This window comes from Acyrthosiphon pisum, chromosome X (genome assembly GCF_005508785.2).
Source record: "Acyrthosiphon pisum isolate AL4f chromosome X, pea_aphid_22Mar2018_4r6ur, whole genome shotgun sequence".
NCBI classification, from domain to species: Eukaryota; Metazoa; Arthropoda; class Insecta; order Hemiptera; family Aphididae; genus Acyrthosiphon; species Acyrthosiphon pisum.
The window spans coordinates 81146750-81169189 of NC_042493.1; the positions used below are offsets into that span (position 1 = coordinate 81146750).

Here is a 22440-nt window from a genome sequence, read left to right on the forward strand (position 1 = left end):
AGGTACACGACGATCACCACAAACGATCGACGGCCAACACAAGACAGATAGGCGACGGGCGGCCGGGTATCGATTTCTCTATTTCGCCGGCATAATAATATTATCCTCTCTCTTTATCATAGAAATTTCGCTCGACATACAATATAATATACTATATTATGCTGCACCAAGGTATATATTTCTAATACTCGTATATGTTATGATCGTCGGCGAGTGTAGCTGGTTTTTTGCCAGAAAACGCAGAAAAACGGTTTATACTTACTACATATAATTACATATATATATAATAAATACATTGACCGTGGTGGGGCGGGGTAAACGACGGGGACCGAGCTGATTGATGACTATCATACGGACCCGGTCGGCTCGATAAACTACGGGTCATCGTTTTAGCATTTCGCTCTGAGCTCGTATAAAAGGATTTCCAGCGGCAAAGCGTCTGAAACGATTTGCCATTACGGTACTTGCGCATTACACCACATCTTTCTCTCAATATCTACCCCTTGTCACTTTGTCTCTCTCTTCCTGCCTCATATCTGCCTCTATCCACGTCTATACACCCCCCCCTCCCCCCGTTGTCCTGTCTCACTCGTGCTGCCCTTCTCCTGGTCTCTATACGTGTCTTCTCCCCGTCTGTTTCTCTCTGTAAATGTATATTATCGTTCTATCCGTTCGTCTCCGTCGCTGAGATTACACGAAATTACTGATTATGCGTGTATCGAATGTTCGGTGAAATAGCACGCGGTGCTGCGCGTATTGTGGTTTTTTTTCTTTTCTTCTGTATCGTTCGACTGACAACCACCGACCGAACCGAATATACGCGACGCAAATCTCGCGATAAAATTAAATCAAGAGATTTTCTCGAACGAATCCGACAGCATGTTGTTAGTCCTCGTCAGCCGTGGTTGAAACCCGAAAGAACATACGAAATACGAAGCTCGTATAACATAATAATAGTGTACGAACATTCGCGCGGCCAATTTAAAACGCCGCACCCGCAAGATTTATAGTTTAACAACTTACACTAGACACGTTATTGTGTATAACGTATTTAGGTGGGTACCTCTAAACGCGATAAACTATTAAAATCCGCTTGTTTCGGAGTGCGTGTCGTTCGAACATTACTACATTAATTGCAACGCACTTTGAAAATTATGATATTAAATTATATTATTACAATAATAATTGGTAAAAATAAAAGTGCTGTTAATGTTTTGTTTAGGAACAACAATAATTGGTAGGTATAGTTACCAAAATTATGTTTTACAAGTATTCATACAATCGACGAACGAGCTAAACCGAGATGGTGGCGAGATAACCGTCCTTAGTATTGATATTGAACAGTAATTTACTACCTATATTGATAGACACGCTTTGGAAGAAGGCATTGGAAATAGGACACCAAAGTTGTAAGTCCGATTAGAATCTACAATCATTTTTGGAAGGTTAAATAATATAACTACTTGCAGGTAAATATTGAAATTCTTAAAAATTCATCCTTGCTCGGTATAATAAAATAATATAATATTTAATACCTCGAATATCGGTTGTCGATTTCGAATTATGTTAGGTATGAGCGACTCAAACAGGGATTTTTTTTTTTTGTAGTTGTTTTGTCAAGTCGTATCCTAAACAATCGCGTTCGACAACAATGTCATAAGATTATTGATCATTATACATTAAAAACGGTTTCCTCTTTAAAAGTGTTAAACACAGAGATAAAAGTTGATAAATTAAAAGCGAAATGCTGAAAACGAACAAACAATATAATGTATACACTTTGACATCTGATAACGTTTCGCTGTACATTTAGACCGTATCTGCAACTATAAATTGTCAACGCAAACAATTGAAATTTTTTCTTCAGATTTCCAGATACTTTATTCCCGATCCACTTTTCGGTTAATCTTAATGATATACGCACGCCAGATAAGATACGTATTATTCGGACGATAGTTATAATTATTATTATTGTTGTTGTTCGGCAAGCCGGTACGGTGTGTTTTTATTACATGCATTTTATACACATTTTTTTTTCTACAACATTAATCCCGCGTATCTAAACAATAAGTGAACAAAAAAATTTTTCATTTAATGATTATTCCCAATTCGCGGAACAAAAACACGAAACGGCTCTTCAATATTCGTTTGAGTCTTTGTCTTTCTTCTCCGCCGTACATCCGCAATGAAAGTATATAGATACGAGTATAATAATATATACAATATATAACGCACAGTGAGGAAGCGACAAGTCGCGGGAGAGCAAAGAGTAATGACGCCAACGCAGCGGACAATATTATTATTATTATTAATGCGTTACGATATTATTATTATTATTATATACGCGATTGATGGATGAGGCGATTCATACATAATATTACACGAAGTAATGACGTGTGTAATAATCGTGCTCGGTTCGGTAAGCGGGACGACGAGAAACGGGCGCGCGGAAAAAAAAAATGATAAATAAAATATTTGTTTACGGTTTCTGTTCGGGTTGCCCGATTGCGACCCGCCGTTAGTTATGACGAGTAAACATTTCGCAAAGAAAAACCCTGCATGCCCATCCTGTCTATCCTGCCCATCCTGTCTGGTCCGAGTGACGTGGAGTCGGCAAGCGAACGGGTTTAGATGCAGCCGGACGGTAGGTAAGTAATTCGGCGATCACGTCGACCCCGAGCTTTTCGTTAATTAACTGAACACGTTGAAAACGATCAGCGAAATAAAATAATTATATTAAATAAAATATAATTACAATATATATTAATGTACCACTCGAACCGCGATGTGATATGATTATAATATTGGCACTCGTGTGATCTCCTCCTCGAGTGGATGACAGCGCACCATATTTTGTTTTTTCCCTCTGACCCACGCGAAACACAACACATTTATGTTTAGCAGAACCAACCCTGTGATGTTCTTACTTTTAATATGACAGTGAATTAATCTATTATCAAACTTTGAGATAAGAACATTACTTGTCTCCCTGCGTTGGAATGTCCTTATCTCAAAGTTTGATAATAGGTTAATATTAAGTTATAATATTAAATGTGACGACACAGGATTGGTTTAGCTAAGCGTATGGATCGGAGAGAGAAAACAAACAGTGCAGTGACATCATCTTACAACACCATATATGACATTGCATTATAGACTTACGCCCAAAAACATACTGGACGCGATGTAAATGCCGTCTGTGAATGATCATCGATGTCACTTAAAAAAAGTATATGTATTACACCGCAGTTATTTTATAGTTTATAATATTATGGTCGAAAATTAAAATAGATAAAATGTCATTCTTTACAACGTGCACTTTACGTTGTTTTTGTATTCTACAATCATAGCACACGGCAAGTATCTGACAACCAAACAGCACACACGATGTTATATAATATTATAATAAAATATTGTATACAGATTGCCTAAATTAAAAATAATTATTTAAAAAAACGACATACGACGCAAATGTTCCGACATAAATTACATCAAATATTATTTCATATTAAACATAAAAATCAAAACTGTGGTAACATCTGGAGCGTTACTAAAAAAATGTCTCATTGAATTTTATATTGATATATAATTTGCCATCATTAAAGAGGGGACTTAGTGCGTCATTAATCACCTTGGCTGAACCATATAAATATAGGACCTAAAACATATATCATCAGACGTGGTAGTACAGAGTTGGTACCACCCATAATCAGCTGAACTGTGGGTTCTCTCTCAAAACTCTTGGTATATTTTATAATAATTGTTTAATATAAACAATTCGATATATTTTAATTAAACTTTATTATAATTACTATTTCGAGTATCACAAAAATCTATCCGTTCAACAATTATCGATAATGTCACGGTACAATGGTTTAAATTCGGATCTACGAATTTAGTAATTAATCAGGATAATCATTCAAGATTACACCTCCCCTCCCCCGACCTTTTTCTGCTATTCGTCAGTGGTGAATTATATTGTATGACACATATAGGTAGTACCTATAGTGATTATGTGTGTGTGTTGACGTAAACTCATTGTGCCGAGTCTTATTTTTTAAATACATTCATTGACACATGACGCTTACAATATTATAATACAATACACTGAGAACCTTGTGATTTCGTTATATTGCAAAACTTTAGACGCCAAATCGATTTAAATTTGATCGAAAAAAATGGGTACCTATATTATGCTTTTAATGGTTATCGCTGACAGAAAAATACAATTTGAAAAATGCGTAAAAAAAATCATTAGCGCCTAGCCTAAAATATCGCACATTCGGCCGGGGTCGTATATAGATCTCGTCGATTGTGGATTGAAATCGTCAGAAAAATCGTGAATAACAAAAGCAGGATTGAAACATCAAAGGCGTAGTAGATAAATAAAATAAATACAAAAATACGCATCGAAGCATCGGTGGATACATCGACGAAGGTGACTAAAGAACATATTTTTGTGTGAAAATAAAACATAATACTATTTGATTTAGTATTTTCAACACTTTCTAAATAAATGTTTGTATAATATTTCATTCAAATATAATTTTTACCAAATATTTTTACGTTTGAAACACGTTTTAAATATTCTTTAAACGATTTAGTGTAGGTATATTCTATACCTATCTCTCGATACACATCTTAAATACAAAGAAAAATGATCTTATTACATCGTCAAGATAACCGAAAAGTACCTTGGGTAACTCATAATATCTGCAACTTTGTGATAATATCGTTTATTATACCCGAGTTTGTTCACAAAAATAATATTGTAATATCGTCACAATGTAATATTATTTTGAAACTCGTTCGCGAATGAATAGAGTAGGTATGCGGTGCATACATCGAGGAAGCACTGCTCGAGTACGGACATGAATATCCGACTGTTGATATTTTCAAACGGTTAACACCAAGTAATTAATTTTTATCGGGCCAGACACGACGTAGGTTTAAGTATACATCCTGATCGAAATAATATACGATAATAATATCGTAATATTATATTACGTAGGTACGTGTAATAATTTTCGGTTTAAGCGCATCCGCGGACAGACGACCGATTCGCGTCCGGAGCAGTGTGATCGGATTAGATTTATCGCTCGTCCTCCGGAACGCCTAGCCGACGAACCGGTTATTATAACGTCGTGGGTTACCATATTATTATTATGGTTACCACTTACCATCGACGCCCGCGTGTGTGTCCCGGGCGACGACACGTCGACACAACCCCTCGGAGGCGGGCCACATAATATTATAATATCGTTATGAAAACAATATAATATTAAATAATATATTATGTCAGTTGTGTCTATAGTGCAGCGCATACTACGCCCGCGTCGTCCGCGTGGAACAGGTGAGCGGCGGGGAGTGAATAAATAATAAAAATATTAAAACGCAGACGAGATTAATCAGTTTTCCGCCACGAACCTCGGCCCTAGGGCTGATGCGCGAGAGCGGATTAATTAGTTTTCGAAAATCAAATTATAGCCGGACGGGATTATGTCGCGATGGCGGTCGGCCCGACCACGTGACGTCACGGATCGTCGTCGCAAGCGTGTAGATCAAATATTTATAAAATTGTATTCAAAAGTGTAAAAATAATATTATTAATTATTTAGTTGATTTATATTTCATTTTTAAAATGATGAAAAAAATAAATGTTATTACAGTCGTATATTATACTTATGTTGTGCCACTAAAAAAAAAAATTGCCTAATCTCTAATTTAAGGGTGTGGGGGACGTGAGATATTTCAAATTTACAAGGGGGACAAGGGGATAATATAGAACACAAAAAATTGGGAACCTGCAATAGTGTAGATATTATATAAATATATTATTAAATTATTATAATATGTCCAAAGGTTGTATAATATATTATTTACTAATATTAATAGGAAATCATTGAATTAATATTATATAGGTATTTATTATATTATAATCCCTCGGTGGATGATTTCGATGGGCTCGTCTTTTCCTCATGAAAAGTCGCCCCCGGACTCTTATACAATAATTATTATTTTAAACACACCTGTTCCTTGCTCTCCACGCTGTTTTTTATAATCTAAATAAATATATTTTCTTGGAAGAAATTTGACTGCAAGAAACTTCAATGACGTATACGTCTACTACACTGCAAGTGCAACCACCTCAAGCGATCCGAAAAGTTAGTAAATATTATACCATGAACTTTACGAAAGTGTCCACGGTAATAATAACCACGGTATACTTGATCTCAACTATTTAATAAATTACCGTAATGAGCACCTGATAGATATGACAACAATAGTTACGTTCGTAACTCAGCGTATGCTCGTATGATATAAAGTAGGTACGTCATGCTCGTCGTAGTTACGATCAGAGATTTTACCTCAGTGTAGCCCGATTTTTATTAATATTATTCGCTAGATTTATTTTGTATTATGTATATATTTTCTTGTGAATAGAATTTTAAAAAAAAAAACCAAAAAAAAAATTATATCAGCTGGGGTACAATATATATTATGTGCGTATTAAATATGATACAACTCTTATAACAGTGGCGTAATTTGTCAGATGTAAATGGATCCCTCTCCCTTGGGGTGCAGTGTGGCTTTGATTTCTTTTTGATCCAATATATTTGTGGTATTTTAAATAATTGTATCAATTGGAAATTAGCAAATTAGTGTAGGTACAATGAAATAAAAAAATTATATTATAAGAAAAAATTACTTAAAGAAAAAAATTCAAGGAATCGATTAATGTGCGACTCTTGAAAATCGTAAATCCTCCGTGACACCTTTTCCAATAGATTTGTATAATATTGGTATTAAGTTTGTGTTTGATCGCAATAATTGACGGAACAACCGATATTATACGATCGTATACACGGCCGTTCTCATATTTTGGCGTGACAAAATTTGCGATGAAAACGCATATTATATACTATCCCCACCGGAAACCCGAAAGTTTTGTAGCATACGAAATCTATCTAACTCTGCACAATAATTATTGCAATGTTGTAACATCCTAATGTTGTGTATATAGAATACATACCTGTATAAGAGTACCGGACGAAAACCGCATGCATTTAAAAAGTTGAAGTCTCTGCATCATCGAGTCTGCAGGAGGTAATAAGTCGTAATGTATTATGCACCGGTGCAGTGAATAAAAATGTTGTTCGCCATAGCCGGTTTAGGAAAAAGAATATATTATATGCGGAAGCATAAAAAACCATAACTCGAGCCAATTTATAGATACTCGTTCGCGTTTAGTTATCTAAATAATGTAATATAATGATCGCGGAATTCGCGTCACACGAAATTTCTCGCCCTAGTGGGTGTATTACAATGTCATTATCCCCGAGGGCACGTTTATACGACATCTATAAATTATATTATCTGAAGTGCAGCATGCTATAATAATAATATCGCGCTGAAAATAATATTATATAGCAATAAGTCGCCTTTCTTATACGTCGTCTGCTCCGGTGAAAATAAATACGGCGATCCCGTTTTTTCTCAGTTTATTTATTTTATATTTTAATTTTTAATTAATTTTTAAATTGTAAACACCCACGACGACTGCTAGGGTGGTATAGACTTACGTGTACCTATATAATATAATAATATATACGCACATTAAACAGACGTCTTGTAAAAGGTATTTTACGCTGTGGCTGTTTCTGCAGCGGAAAGCTCGCGTAGTGACAATCGATTTTACTTATTTTAGCAGACGAATTTTTTTTTGCCTTTTACCGTGAGTAATACGACGACGCGACGACTCCAACGGCAGTGTATAGACGCTGCAGCAGTACGAAAATAATGATATTATATTATATTATTTCCTTTGACTGCCGACATTGCACTATAAAATGTTCCGTATAAAGACATTTTCCTGTTCACACGGACGGGGTTCTTTATTATTCACGGATCGGGTTATTTCGTTACATATTTTATATTACCTATATAGTGCCTATACCAACTAGTACGCACCGAGTTTGATGTACACGCCTATATTATAATAAACCTGTCGATAAATCATATTGTTATAAATAATATAAAATAATTAGGTAGAATATTATGTATAGGTACTTCAACAGCTCTCGTATATTTCCACGCGTTTGATAACTGAATAATTTATTATTATCGTCCAACCGTCGGCGTCGTCATCAACGCCGACATAATTAAATACCATAACGTTCTAGATCCAATATTAAAATATTTCAAAATAAACAACTACTATTATTATGTAATGATTTATTTTATCTCGGATAAACAAATCGATGAATATTATAATTAAAAAAAAAAAAAAAATGTTTGTATAAATAATTAACTTTATACGCGTAAAATAACCCACATCCTGAACAGGTATTTTAATTACGATCGTGTTTTACTTTGAAATATTTTATGGCCCATTATTATTCATTTTTATTTCAATAATAAATCCAAAGATATTAAAGTTAGAGTCGTGCCTATAAAGTGAATTTTTTTTCATTGATGGACAAATTATATCAATTTCTTAGAAAATAATACTATATTATAAATATTTAAATTTAATTGAAATATTCAAATGTACTAACGAACCGCGGGAGTGGTACAGTGAAACCTCTATATAGTGGACAGCCATGAGGAATTAAAAAAATATTTCCACTATAAGGGGTTTTCCACTATGGAGAAAAACTATAGATAGTGGACATTTGCGAGAAATTTCTAAGGACCCGTATTACAATAGTTGAACTCCGGTTAAACCACCGAATTCGGCGGTAAAATCAGTGGTTCAAGCATAACCGAGGATTAGACTATGGTCTATGGTTGTAAAACGGGCCCTAAATGTCCACTATAGAGTGACGCTGTAGAAAATTGGTTATACATATACATACATATATATTAAAATATTAATTTATTATTTTATATGTATATAATATGTAAGTACTTATTAAAAAGTGCATAAAATATTTATGAAAATGTTTAATGTTTATGTACAGTTAAAAAAATCTGTATAACAGAAAAATATGTATAAAAACTTTATTAAGCGGACTGCCAACCTATGTATTGATATAAGTACATAGGACTGTTTTAATACTTAAACATTCATTTCGACATGTATTGTGTTCATTTATCAGAGGTAATTTTTAATTTCGCTACTATTAAGAGGTTATAACTCCTATTTGCACAAATATGAACAGAAATCCATTTTGGAGAAAATAGAGATTCCCACTAATTCTTGGAAATGTAAATACTATAATATTATAATAAGGTACCTACACTAATGTAATCACTCATATCAAATATTTTGATTTGATGGTATAAACAATTATATACATGCGAGGTATAAAATCTGTGTATTAGGAAAGTCACACTTATTCTCAAAACAAGATTTATAAAATATTTTTTTATATTAAATTCCGCATTAAAAAAAAAACCGTCCTAGTTGTACAACAGACTACAGACGAGTCGTTGTAGCTATATAGGACACATTTCAATGCGATGACATTTTTATACTATTAATTTAACAAACTTAAACGCGAAAACGGAACTCGATTATAAAAATGTCTTGAATTCAAATAAAAAAAAATATCCGTACGAAAATGCATAATATTATTACGGAATACCCCGAGAACACGTTATTTTAAATTCATTGAAATATTGAATAAATCCACGTTGGCGGTACGGAGCATGTATTTTGTCAGCGAGCACTTTAAACACAAAATACGTAATAACCTAATAGATTCATTATATTATATACATATTAATAGTATATATATATATATATAAATATACGAAAATAAAAATGATTTCGAACGTTTGAACATTTTTTACGATCACGCCGGATGATAATGCAAAAATATCCAAACGTTCGCGTGTATACATAATAATATCATAGTGATTTTAAAAAGTCACAATGTGCGTTTACTTTGTATTGAAATTATTGAAAGTAGGTACATATCACATAATTCATTATATATATTGTACACATTTAATTGAGTGTGTGTGTGTTATGCGCTTTGTAAGGAGAGCGTTGTTAGTTGTTACACTTTTGGCATTCCGAATTTTTATAATTTTTCTTTTACTGTGGTCGTAATTGTTGTACAACCATTTTATAAAGTAACTTCCTAGGTATCTTTTTATGATAATAAAATGAAAAATAATTAATTTTTAGTACTAAAAAAACCCTGATCAAGGCATTAAGTCAAAATGTAACAACCTGCCCCAGGGTAGGGTAAATTGTTATAGTCCAGGGGCACATTGTTACAGTCTACATTTTGAAATATTATTACCTAATATAAATAAGAAATCAACAGTAACAGTAACTATAAACATTTCATAATAATAAATACCTATACCAGGGTATAAAACAAAATATAAATAATTCTTCATTTTATTTAAAAAACTTTCAATATGCAATATAGTAACAAATTATAAATTAAAAATTTGCCTTTTCATAACTAAAATATAATTTTAACTTTAAATAAACAAAAACATAATTCAAACTTTTAATAAACTAATTGTAATTAATAATACTATTCATAAAAACAATTCTCAGTCTTATTTGGTTCATTTTTCAGTCTTTCAATCTTCATCTATATCTGAAGAGCAATGTTTGCAATTATAGAATAATAAATTTTGTTTTCCAGCACATTTTTCATGTGCCCATTTCTTACATGAAGTACACTCTATCCAATCTTCACCCTTGCGACTCTTTGAATAAGCTCCTAAACAAACTACACAAAAGTAATCATCCTCTTCATCTGAACTCACTATATGAGTCTTTAGCTTTGAATTTTTCTTAGGCTTATTTTTGGTTTTAGATTCTACAAAATTTCTTTTTTTTAATTTCAAATGTTTGGCTTCCTTTTTTTATTGCTCATTTCTTGTTCTTCCCTTAATTTTTCTTTCTCTAGAGTGTCAGTTAATATTGTGGATTTCATTTTTTTCCTTGCATGGTTGTTTTTTCTATCCCTTGCTTTTGGAAAAGGTCTTATTTCACTAGGTGTTACTATTTCAAGTACATTTGTAGATGAATTAAGACTTTGTGGTGTATTGCAAATTTGTGTTTGTGTATGCTGTGGTGTATCGCAGATTGATGTGTGTGAACGCTGTGGTGTATTGCAGATTAGTGTTGGTGAACCCTGCGGTGTATTGGATGTTAATGGTTGCAGTGTATTGGACATTAGATTAGTGTTTATGTTTTGAAATTGATTAATTATTGGCTGTTCGGTATTATGGTTTTCAGCTTCTGCAGTATATGTTCTATCAGTAACAGAAGAACATAAATAATCTTCATCTGTAAAAGTATTTCTATTATAAGGCCAATTGCTGGTTTTTTATACCCAGAAAGTATATTTTTTGGAGTAGCTGCCAGTGGAAGAGCCACTTTCACTATACCTGGTATATCATAAATACTTATTGGAACACCAGGGTGCGAGTCCATCCACCCACTTGCTGCAGTATATTATAATGTTTTGAAAAGACCATATACTGATACATCTAATGGCTGTAAGTGGTTTTATATTTTTAAGTTTGTTGTATGAGGAGGGAATGATAACAGTACTATACCATTTTCTTTGCAAAATCAAGAACTGTAATGGATAAATGTGAAACATGATTGTCCAACAATAATAGTACAGGAGATAATGTGCTACAGCGAACATGTTTTTTAAAATGTTGGACAAACTGGAGAAATGATGGAACAGTTACCCAACCACTGGGATGACTTGTTCCAATGCAACCAATAGGCCCATTGCTAGTAAAATGACTCTTAAAGTTTACTCTTGGGAAAATGAACATAGGTGGTAATGAGTTACCAATGGCATTTACAGCGAAGACCATTGTAACTGTTATGCCTCTTTCTCCTGATGTAGCTCTACCTACTTGCTTTTTTCCTTTTTCAGCGATTATTTTTGTTGGTTTTTGAACGGTTGTTACCCCAGTTTCATCCACATTCCACACACTATTACCATCAAATTTATATTTTTGGTATAAAGATTGCAAATTATCAAAAAATACATCAACATTTTTTTTATTAAAACTTGTAATTCGTCCAAGGCTCGTAGCTTCAGGAGAACGTAAGGACAAATTTGAATGCCTTTTTAAAAATGATGAAAACCAATCTTTAAAAGCTTCTTTAAACTTATTCCAACTTTCAGGATATGAAATATTATTTAATTTTGCATATTCATATGCTAATTTTTTTACATCTGAAGGAGTTAAACCATAATAAATTCTAGAACAACGAACTAAATAAATTGACTAACTTGCCTCTAATTCATCAGAAAATATTTGTCTTGGTTTTGCATAACCAAGAAGTGCACAGTTTTTACCCAAGTTTGGTTTTGATTTTTTTTTAATGTAACGTTGAAGTGTCATAAAGTTTATATCATATTTCTCAGCAGCTTTCCTGAGTGAATATTGATTAGAAGTTACTTCATCTGCAGCTTGTCTGAATACATTTTCAGGTACTTGACCACGATCAGTCTTTTTAATATAAGTCCGGACCATCTAAAAAATATTAATATATAAATTATAATTTATGGTATAAATATTTATTTTGATCAAGCCAAGTCGTTACAGTAACAACATGCCCCTGGCAAAATGTAACAACTTGCCTCATATCGTTTTTTTTTCCTAAGATTAATTATTTATTGGAAATAGATTAATGGAATTGAATTCTTTAATTAGAATATGATTCAGTACTATATAATGAACAAATATAAAATGACAAAATAATCTTACCTTATGTATGAGCGTTGCAAATAACAACTGCAAACAACGGAAAAAATTTACTTTTGATAAGAAAAATCAGAAAATAATCGTTAATTCTGAACACTGATAAAATATACTCGATGTTATCACATAACATGACATTGTGGAATTAATGATAACAGAATTTGTTCATCCAGTCTCCACAGTCTTACCATAATTGGAAGTACAAAATATCTTTACTGTAACAACTTACCAATGTAACAACTAACTCCGCTCTCCCTACCACGATGTACGACTTTATGTGCATTGTGCGTAATTATTGCGATGATAAATTACGACCGGCGGCAAAGAATGATTTTTACTACGATATCACATATTATTATATATTATGGATAATATTCGTACATAATACGATAAGACCGCATTAACACGATTACCAGTGACATGCCGTCTCGTCATGATACTTTTTCAATACGGCATTGTGATCCTTAACGTATAATACTATTATTATTATTACTATGAGATTATGCTTGTCGTGGATTTCTGCGCAGTTGCGGGGCGGAGACGTATATGTTTAGAGTATGTTGTGTAATGCGATACGTGGAAGGACGTTATCCCGGGAGACTATAAAGAACATAAAAAAGGCAAGTCGAGTACAATATTTTTCGGCTTCAATGGCCAGTCGGTATAAACGTCATAGTCACGGACACACTTATTATTCGCATAAACTTCGCCGAAATATAAACCGTTAGCGTAGCCCGTGGGCCCAATAAACACTTTGGAGTAAAACGGATCGAGTCGGAGACGTTTGACTTGAAAAACAGCTGGTAACAAGGTCCTCGGATTTCCGTGTTTATGCTTTTTTATTGTTCCTCGTACTTTTATTATAATTGAACATAATGATCAATGCTTATAATCAATTTTAATTTTTCATGAAACAGTGCATATAATAACTTATTTGTCCACATCACTAAATCACTTATTATATTATTATGACTGCAAGTAAAATTATATAATGATAATATCTAATATCATGATGTATGATGTGTGTAAATATATGAAATATGGTTTTAACGTTTTTTTTATAACTTTTTTATAAGCATTTTATGTGTAAGAAAATTATCTGAGTGTATTATAAGTAGTGGACTAAATTTTAAATCTATTATATTATTTTATATGTAAAACAATACATTTATTAAGGATTATCCTAAGTACATAGAGTTTAATAATTCAAAAACTAATCGTTAAAGTTTTGATTTATATTCAATATTTGTTAATATTCAACAAAAATAATCTTTCTTAACAATCTACAGTTAAAGTTTAGCTAACTCTCATTTGAAAAAAATTATATTGTATCAAAAAAAAAATGATTTTTAAATGGCGCATAAAAATCGATGTCTTGGTAAATATAGTACGTAGTGAATTATTAATATATGTACCTAATGCATTAAAAATCATAGTCTGAATAAATGTATTATTAAATGGTATTTGGAGGCGAACATGGTCGGTGAATTGAATGTTTGATGATAACTGATAAGTTGCTGGTAAAAATATTACTCCAATGAGTCGCGTTTACCAGTCTTTAAATGCCATTCATATGTACTTATCAATACTTGGTCACTATTATAAGAAATGACCAAAAAAGTTGTCAAAAAATATATAATGCTGTCTGAAAAATATTAAAGCTTCTGCAGCAAAATGTGAAAATTATAAAATTATTTTAGTATTATAATAATTTAATATTTCTATATTAATAACTGTATTGTAGTGTTTTTTTATCATAGATATGAAACATAGTATGCGTCTACTATAATATGATGATGACAATAATGTTATATACTGATGCCTTATTATAGTCGCTGTGCCTTCAGTGGCCTGCATCGGTTAAAGCAGCCCTGTTTGTATTATAATATATTATATAACTACATTGACAGTAGAGATATAATGATAAATTAAATACGTCGTATATGACAGTGTTATAATATATGGGCGCTTGCGAAAACTCTAAGTCACCGTATCCCCAGTATTACAATCATCCACGCCGGGCAGTAAAATATCCAGACTCATTACCATTTCCGTCGGGGAGAGGCGCTTTCGGGGCGGATAAAAAAAAAAAAACAAACAAACAAATAAAATACCGTCAAAACCTAACTGCCGGCAGGTCGCTATAAAATATAGTAAATAAGATAAGGCCTCTATGCGTTGTCGTATACCTATATAATATATATATATATATATATATATATATATATGTATATAAATCCATACTACGATCGGGAGAGTAGTTTGCGGCTCGGTGGCGATTTACGTTTCCGCAAGCGGGAGGAACATTAAAAAAAAAAGTAAAAAAAAAATACTGCTAAAAGCACGATAAAGAATTTATACATGTATATAATAATATATTATAAGTATAGGTGCAGTGCGTATATTATATCCAATTGAAACCGGAAAGTCTGCCTGAAAACGAGCGCAAGAGAGAAAGAAAACGGAGAGAGGCAGAGAGTATGCGATATTTAAACGTTATCGTCGCGTGTTTAAGGGGGGTTCGAATTTTGTTGTTTTGTTACCGCCACCGCCGACCGAAGCGTGAGTAATATAATACCTAGGTACATAATGTTACCGGCGAATTATAAAGGAATCGATTCGCACGAGATTACCATATTATTTTCCGTCCACCGCCGTCACGGCGACAATAACCTATATTATTATAATATATAACGATATAGGAAGTATTCGTTCGCCGTCGAAGCTGTGTATCTGGGATTTACACGGGATTTGACGAGAGACTTGTTCAATATTGTTCGTGAGACTATATCATAATGTCCTACTTGGCAGAAGGTTTAACACGTCTGGCTCTATCCATTTTTTTTTCATACCTTATACCGGCCCTATTTCTACAACGTGATTATATTATATTATGATCATAAACATTATTAATTACATAGTATACAATGTATAAATGTATAATATATATAGTATGTATCTACTATCTATATTACATGTATACAAATTACCATGGATATGGTACAGATTTAGATCGACAGAACATAATTGATGCAAGCCTTGGAACAAAAAATATATACCATAAGTATAGTGATACATCAAAAGGCGTGGAATTCGTGTAAAAACCGTGGTCCAAAATCATGATTTTCAGTGTTATTAATGCATCGAAACATAATTATTAAACATTTTTTAATATATTTTCTTAAAATTATGTAGGTACCATCGTTTCCCTATACTATATTATGTTTCATTGTAATAAACAAAACGTATGAGAAGAAAAGTAGGTACCTAGTAGTGTTTAAGTACAATAAAAGTATCAAAACCAGGGACTGAAAACTTTTGAATTTATCGGTATCGGTTCCGGTACCGGTTTTCCAAAAATAAAATAATGGTTCCGGTTCAGTTCTGATTCTTTGATGAAAAAAAATAAAGGTACCGGTTCCAAATAATTTTGGTTCCGGTTCCAGATAATTTCGATATCGAAAAGTGTAATAGTTTTAAATACCTATCCGGAATTCAGGTTTAATTAATAGTATGACAAATATCAGAAATAGATATATAGTTAATATATCTATAATAGATATATAAACAATAATACCTTTAAGTTATGATGAACACAATTATTCTATTTTTGAACCTAAATGTACCTTTTTAATTTAAAAATTCCTGTTTGGTTCCGGTTCTTTATTTATTAAAATAATGGTTTCAGTTTTGGTTCTTAATATTTTAAAGGTTCCGGTTACAGAACCGATTCTTTTAGGTTCGGTTTCAGTCCCTGAAATCAAAACTAAAAAAAAAAAATTAGCTCAAAACTTCTTGTACCTAATGGTTATCATCTCCGATTTTCTTCACAAATTATAAAATATATAATATAGGTTTAACTGGGAAGTGGGATGGATACGTGTTTTAGCCAACTATAGTATAGATAAATTGTTTTAGATTAGAGTATCTCGTATCACGATGATGCGTGTAACTACGTCAGATTTTATCTAGCCATTTAAAAATAAAAACTGCTCCAGTACAACAAACTCGTCTACAATTTGAACATCGAATACTGTAAGGTCTCGATATCGTCTCTCTGCTCGTGTGCCTCGTAACATAATTGATCATACAACGTCCGAATCGGGTCGGTCATCATAATATCAGTCGAAATGATATAGAACATGTACGGGCCGTCTATATAATTATCGGTTATAATATAGACTGTGGGCACGCGTCTGGTCGCCGCCAAAAGAAAACGAAAAAACTTCAAAACATAATAATGAACCTCTGCGACGGCGATTTGGTCGAAGTCTTCGTGTCGGGTCGCGGTCGACGACAAAAAACGAATCGCGTGTACAATATAACGTTATGTAGTAATACTCACTCGAAAATATCTCGCGAAACAATAAATGACGCCGTCCGCCAGAGACGTACATAACAATATTATTATTATAACGACACATACGCAGTCGCGAATCGTCACAATAATAATAATAATAATAATAACAATAACAATAATAATAATTACGAATGCTTGGCGTTTACCACAATGGTCTGTCGCGCTCCAGAGAAATTATCCAGAGGAATGATTACTGTTAAGACTCGCGTGTTGACAATGCATGTCGGCGTCATTGTTCCCAGATATAGTATGTGTGTGTGTGTGTGTGTGTGTGTGTGTGTGTGTGTGTGTGTGTGTGTGTGTGTGTGTGTGCGCATGCGCGCGACCGCGAAACGAATCGCACGGGACGTGACACGTCGCATTAGACGGCCGACGACGAACCGTCACGATCTGGCATAATACTTAGGTTGATTTTGGGTTGGGCTATAATAATTTATAGTAATATTCTTTTACCTCATAATATACAGACGACGACTCGTCTTCGAAAACACACCGTCGTACACCTATATTGAATACCTATGATATATTATATTTAATTTCCTCGGTGGACTCCATGAGACGTTTGGTCGCCACCGCCAGGGTCGAGACGCGTCGTCGATGAGCTATTACCTACATAATATAATTTATGTCGTACGTACTGCGACCTCTCGGGATATGACTCGAACCGATCGTCAAGACGTTTCGATCCGTACGAAGCCAATAATATCATGTAGGCAATGCACTCGATCCTGCATAACCGTGGTGATAGAGGTTTTTAATCACAAAATATTAATAACATGACATATTAACGATTTAAAAATATGGCAACAAACACTAGAGGGGAACTATACTAGTTGAAACGTGTTTGCCCCACAACAGAATATTTATAAACAAAATATCGAAACCAATATACATTCTACTCGATGAAACCGATACCTCTCCGACGCGTGCACGACAACGATTTCAGAGAGTGATATAGTCACTGCGTTTTTCGAGAGTGCGTCTGAAGACTTTCGAGACTGCTGCAGGTGTCAACCGACCACCACTCTCCGTCCGGCATGGGGTGAGTCCCTCTGAATATCTATAGTAGCCCGCGGTCTGGGTAGATAGGTGCAGGAATCATTCATCGACCGTTTTCGATACATTTGAATTACTACTCCGAATGTTAATAACTAGTTAAGTACATTATTATATGCTATTGTGACACCCTGCAACCTCAACCCATTCGATCGTTAGGGGTGGGTGCTGAGACGTGCTTTGGCAGACTGCCGTGAAGATTACCTATAATATTAGTACAATATTATGTATCGCACCTATAGGTAGGTATCACATATTATTGTTACTATTATATATTGTCATTATATTAGTATCGCGACTTCGTTGTCAATGGTATTTTGCGGGAAGTTTTTTTTGCGCCCATCAAACGTAAAATATATTGCAATCGAACGGCACACGCGGTGTATAAATTATAGTTTCCACGCGTTTCGTTCCGGTAGAAAAGAAAAATACGTCATTTTCGCCACAGAGTAAAATACCTATACCGCATTAACACCCGGCAGACCACTCCACCCCTCCCACCAACGTAATCGACACACAACAACCCCCGCGGACCTTCGATGATAATTCCGTGACCAAATAGCTATATATACAGTAAGCAGCTCTATATTATATATATACTCGGATTAAAGTACGACGACGGGGGCGTTAATATATCAACCATTAAATTGTATTTATTTCTTTTTATTTCCTTCTCGCCCCCTTTTTATTTTTATTTATTTATTTATCTACTCTTGGTATATCTGTTGTTGGCCCTCCTCCCCTCCCCTAACGACGGTTCGAATTCCTATAACGTCCGGGTGACAAAAATCAGCAACAGCAGCAGCAGCAGGTATACCAACACCCGCCATCCACCAGATACCCACCGGCCAACACCGGCGACCGATTTTCCAATTCAAAAGGTTTTCTACGTAGCTATAGATTTTGCCGCAAATTCCTGACTATATTTTTAAATTACAAACTCCAATTCTCTTGTTTGGAGGGGGGGTCAGGAGTCAGGAGGTGGTTTTTCTTTTTTCCCGTTTTTAATGCACCGGCGACGAGGAAGGGAAAACATACTTGTACGGGCACACTCCAAATAGAAATTTAATAGCTTTTCCTGGACTTCTTACTTCTAAGTATATATATATAACCTACCTATGGTGTTGACTTTGCTATATATTATTTATAAAATAATAATATATTATATAGTTTATACAAACAAGGTGTTCCTAAAGGTAAACACAGTTTTTTGCGAAAAGTATTAACTTGTTTGGAAAGTTTTTTTTTTATTTATTTTTCATAGATAATAATTATTTTAAATCATCAACAAAACAACGCTATGAAAAAAATAATTTTTTTTCTATTTTTATCGTCGAACTATTTTAAGATTTTTACACTTGTCCATGGACAATAAATTAATAGTAGCATTATATATACGTATGTTTATATCATGCCAACTACATGTTGCTGACAGGTATAATATAATTAGAATAATATTATGTATTGTGGTGTTGTCGTGGGCTTCTAATACCCTCAAATGTTTTACCTCCGGGGGAAAAATTATCCTAGGATAACTTTTGCGGAAGGTTAAATAAATCTAGGATATTTATACTGGGGGTAAGTTTAACCTAGGATAATTTTACCTTTTTAAACATTTTCTAGTGGTATAAATATCCTAGGTTCATTTTACCCATGGTAAATATATCCTAAATTTTTTTACCCCCAGTAAAAATATACTAGGTTATTTTTACCGGGGGGGTTAAAAATCACCTGTTACAGTGGGACTGATGGAACGCGTGTTACCTTCATAGTGCTCTCTAGATTATGTGACAAAGATAATAAATTAGTTTCAATATTTTAGACATACGGTACTTATAGAAATTTACCCTATATAATAATATTTTGGATTACAATCTTTAAGAATATTAAATATTCAGATAGTTAAATATATGCAAATGATGTAGCGTTTGGATCACGATTCCAGTTTTAACATCGATTACAGTATTTACAATGCTTTTACCATTATTGTGGTTATCTTGGTTATCCAATATTCATATAATACACATGCATAGTATAACCTCGAATGGTGTTTAAAAATCATCAATTTGTATCAAACTTATTTTTAATAAATCAATTTTTACCAAGACTACATAATATTATTGTTACTTTTTGTTATGGTGGTTAAATTTACATTTATATTAAATGAGTGAATGCTGCGTTTTTTTAATATTTTACACAAAATAAAATCATAATATTATAAACATTAATTTGAAATACTAATAATAACAGTACATATTAATATATGCTTTTTAATAATTTTCTTACATTTTATTGAGACGTTAAGTATTGATGATAATTTAGAACTTTATAAAATAGGTATTCGATCATTTAGTTTAATTGTATTGATTGTTGATGTTTATGTAATGATTTTTAAATTAAAATATAAAATATATTGTAATGACAATATTATGTTTCCATTTTAAAAAAGTCACAATTGTATGCAAAAAATTACAATGGTAAAATAAATACTCAATCAATACTTTCGTTCTTTATTCCCAAAAATAAAAAATATAGGTAGGTACTTATAAATAGATCTAAATGGTTAACAATAATTTGATTATTTTTTTTATGACAAGTTTTAGATTCTGAGTGGAACGATGAATGTATTGATTTTACAATGATGTGTGTTTTTTTTTATTTATTTTTTTTTTTTTTTGTGTCTGTCATCACCTTTTAGGACAGTAAAAGTGCTTGGATTTTCTTCAACAGTACCTTTTCTGATAGGAAAGTGAATCTAGTTGGTACTTTGGGGGGTCAAAAGTAAAATTTTTCCAATAATTTTCAAATGCGCCGTGAAAAACAAAAGAAAAATTAAGGAAAAACGGGAATTTTAACGCAAAATCTGTTTTCGAGAAAATTGATTTTGGTTTTTGGTGTAACTTTAAAACGAACGACTGTAAATACATGAAATTTTCACTGGTTGTTTATATTTCCATTTTCTATACATGATAAAATATTTTGATTTGTTTTGAGCAGTTTACGGACAATTTCAGTTTCCAATTTAATTAGTTTTTATTTCTATGAATGTCAATAAAACTATGAATTACAACAAATAAGTTGAGTAAAAATACTTGAAAATGTAATACAAGGCTCCTACTATATTGTTACAATGACATTTAAAAAATATTAAAAATCCTTAGTCGCAGTTTTTTTTTATAAGCATTTAAAGTTATAAAAATTTTTCTTTTTAGAACTAAGATTTTAAAATGTAATACAAGATTCCTTATAGGATAATCTACCTTCATCAGAAAAAAAAAGTCTATAAGAAACTCAAATTAAATTTTTATGAGCGTTTGAAATTCATATCAATACAACATTTGATATTCACTCGATTTCTTACTTAACGATTTTTTTATTTTGTTGTAATTAAAAAACGAATGACTGTAGAAACTTGAAAATTTCACTGAATGTTTATATTAGCAGTTTATATATACGATAAAATGTTGAAAATAATTTGACTCTTTTTGAGCTGTTTACGGACATTGTAAGTTTTCAATTTTTTTAGTTTTTTTTTCTATAAATATCAATGAAGTTTTATCTATCGGGCCAAAAAGTGTAAAAAATTAATACAAGGCTCCTGATACATTGTTACAATAGCAGTTGAAAAATATTAAAAATACATAGGCACAATTTTTTTTTATAAGCATTTGAAGTTAAAATGTTGACAAAATTTATCAAATTTAAAATTGAATAATTATTTTGTAGTTAAAAATTTATAAAATGTTCAACTTTTATATCTAAGGCTGAAAATTTAAAACAAGATTCCACGTAAATGTTTAATTCTGTTACCAAAAATCTAAGAAATTCATAAGCACAGTTTATTTTTATAGTCATTTAAATTTAAATTTGGACGAAATCACATATTAAAAAACTTGGAATAACTATTTTAGTTTTTTTGTTGTGATTGTAATGATTGTATAATATTATTTGTGGGTACTTGAAACTTCTTAAGTATACTATTATATATCTATGATAGTACCACGGTTTGTTGTTGATGTATAACGCGTTACCTGATGGATATTGTGATATGATTAATTTGGAATTTATTATTAATACCTATTATAGGTCAATTATTTTTTAATACTATAGATAAGTATACCTATAATAGGTATGTCTAATACCTAGACTAACAAACTGTCTCCGCTCAGAATCGTTTTTCTTATACAGTGATATTATATCATTGAATTCAAATTTAATTCTATCCATTATACAGTGACCCACTTGTAACCTGCTGTACAGCAGAGCGACATCCTCTTACCCACCTTTTTTAACGTGCATTTAACATTCGTATTTTATTC

General features: G+C 32.5%; 1 protein-coding gene across 1 annotated transcript in view; it reads right to left on the reverse strand.

The window, feature by feature from the left end:
• The window catches only part of LOC100166034 (nephrin-like), a 511552-nt gene that overhangs the window by 320113 nt on the left and 168999 nt on the right, over positions 1–22440 (reverse strand). The gene's annotated exons all lie outside the window — the stretch shown is intronic.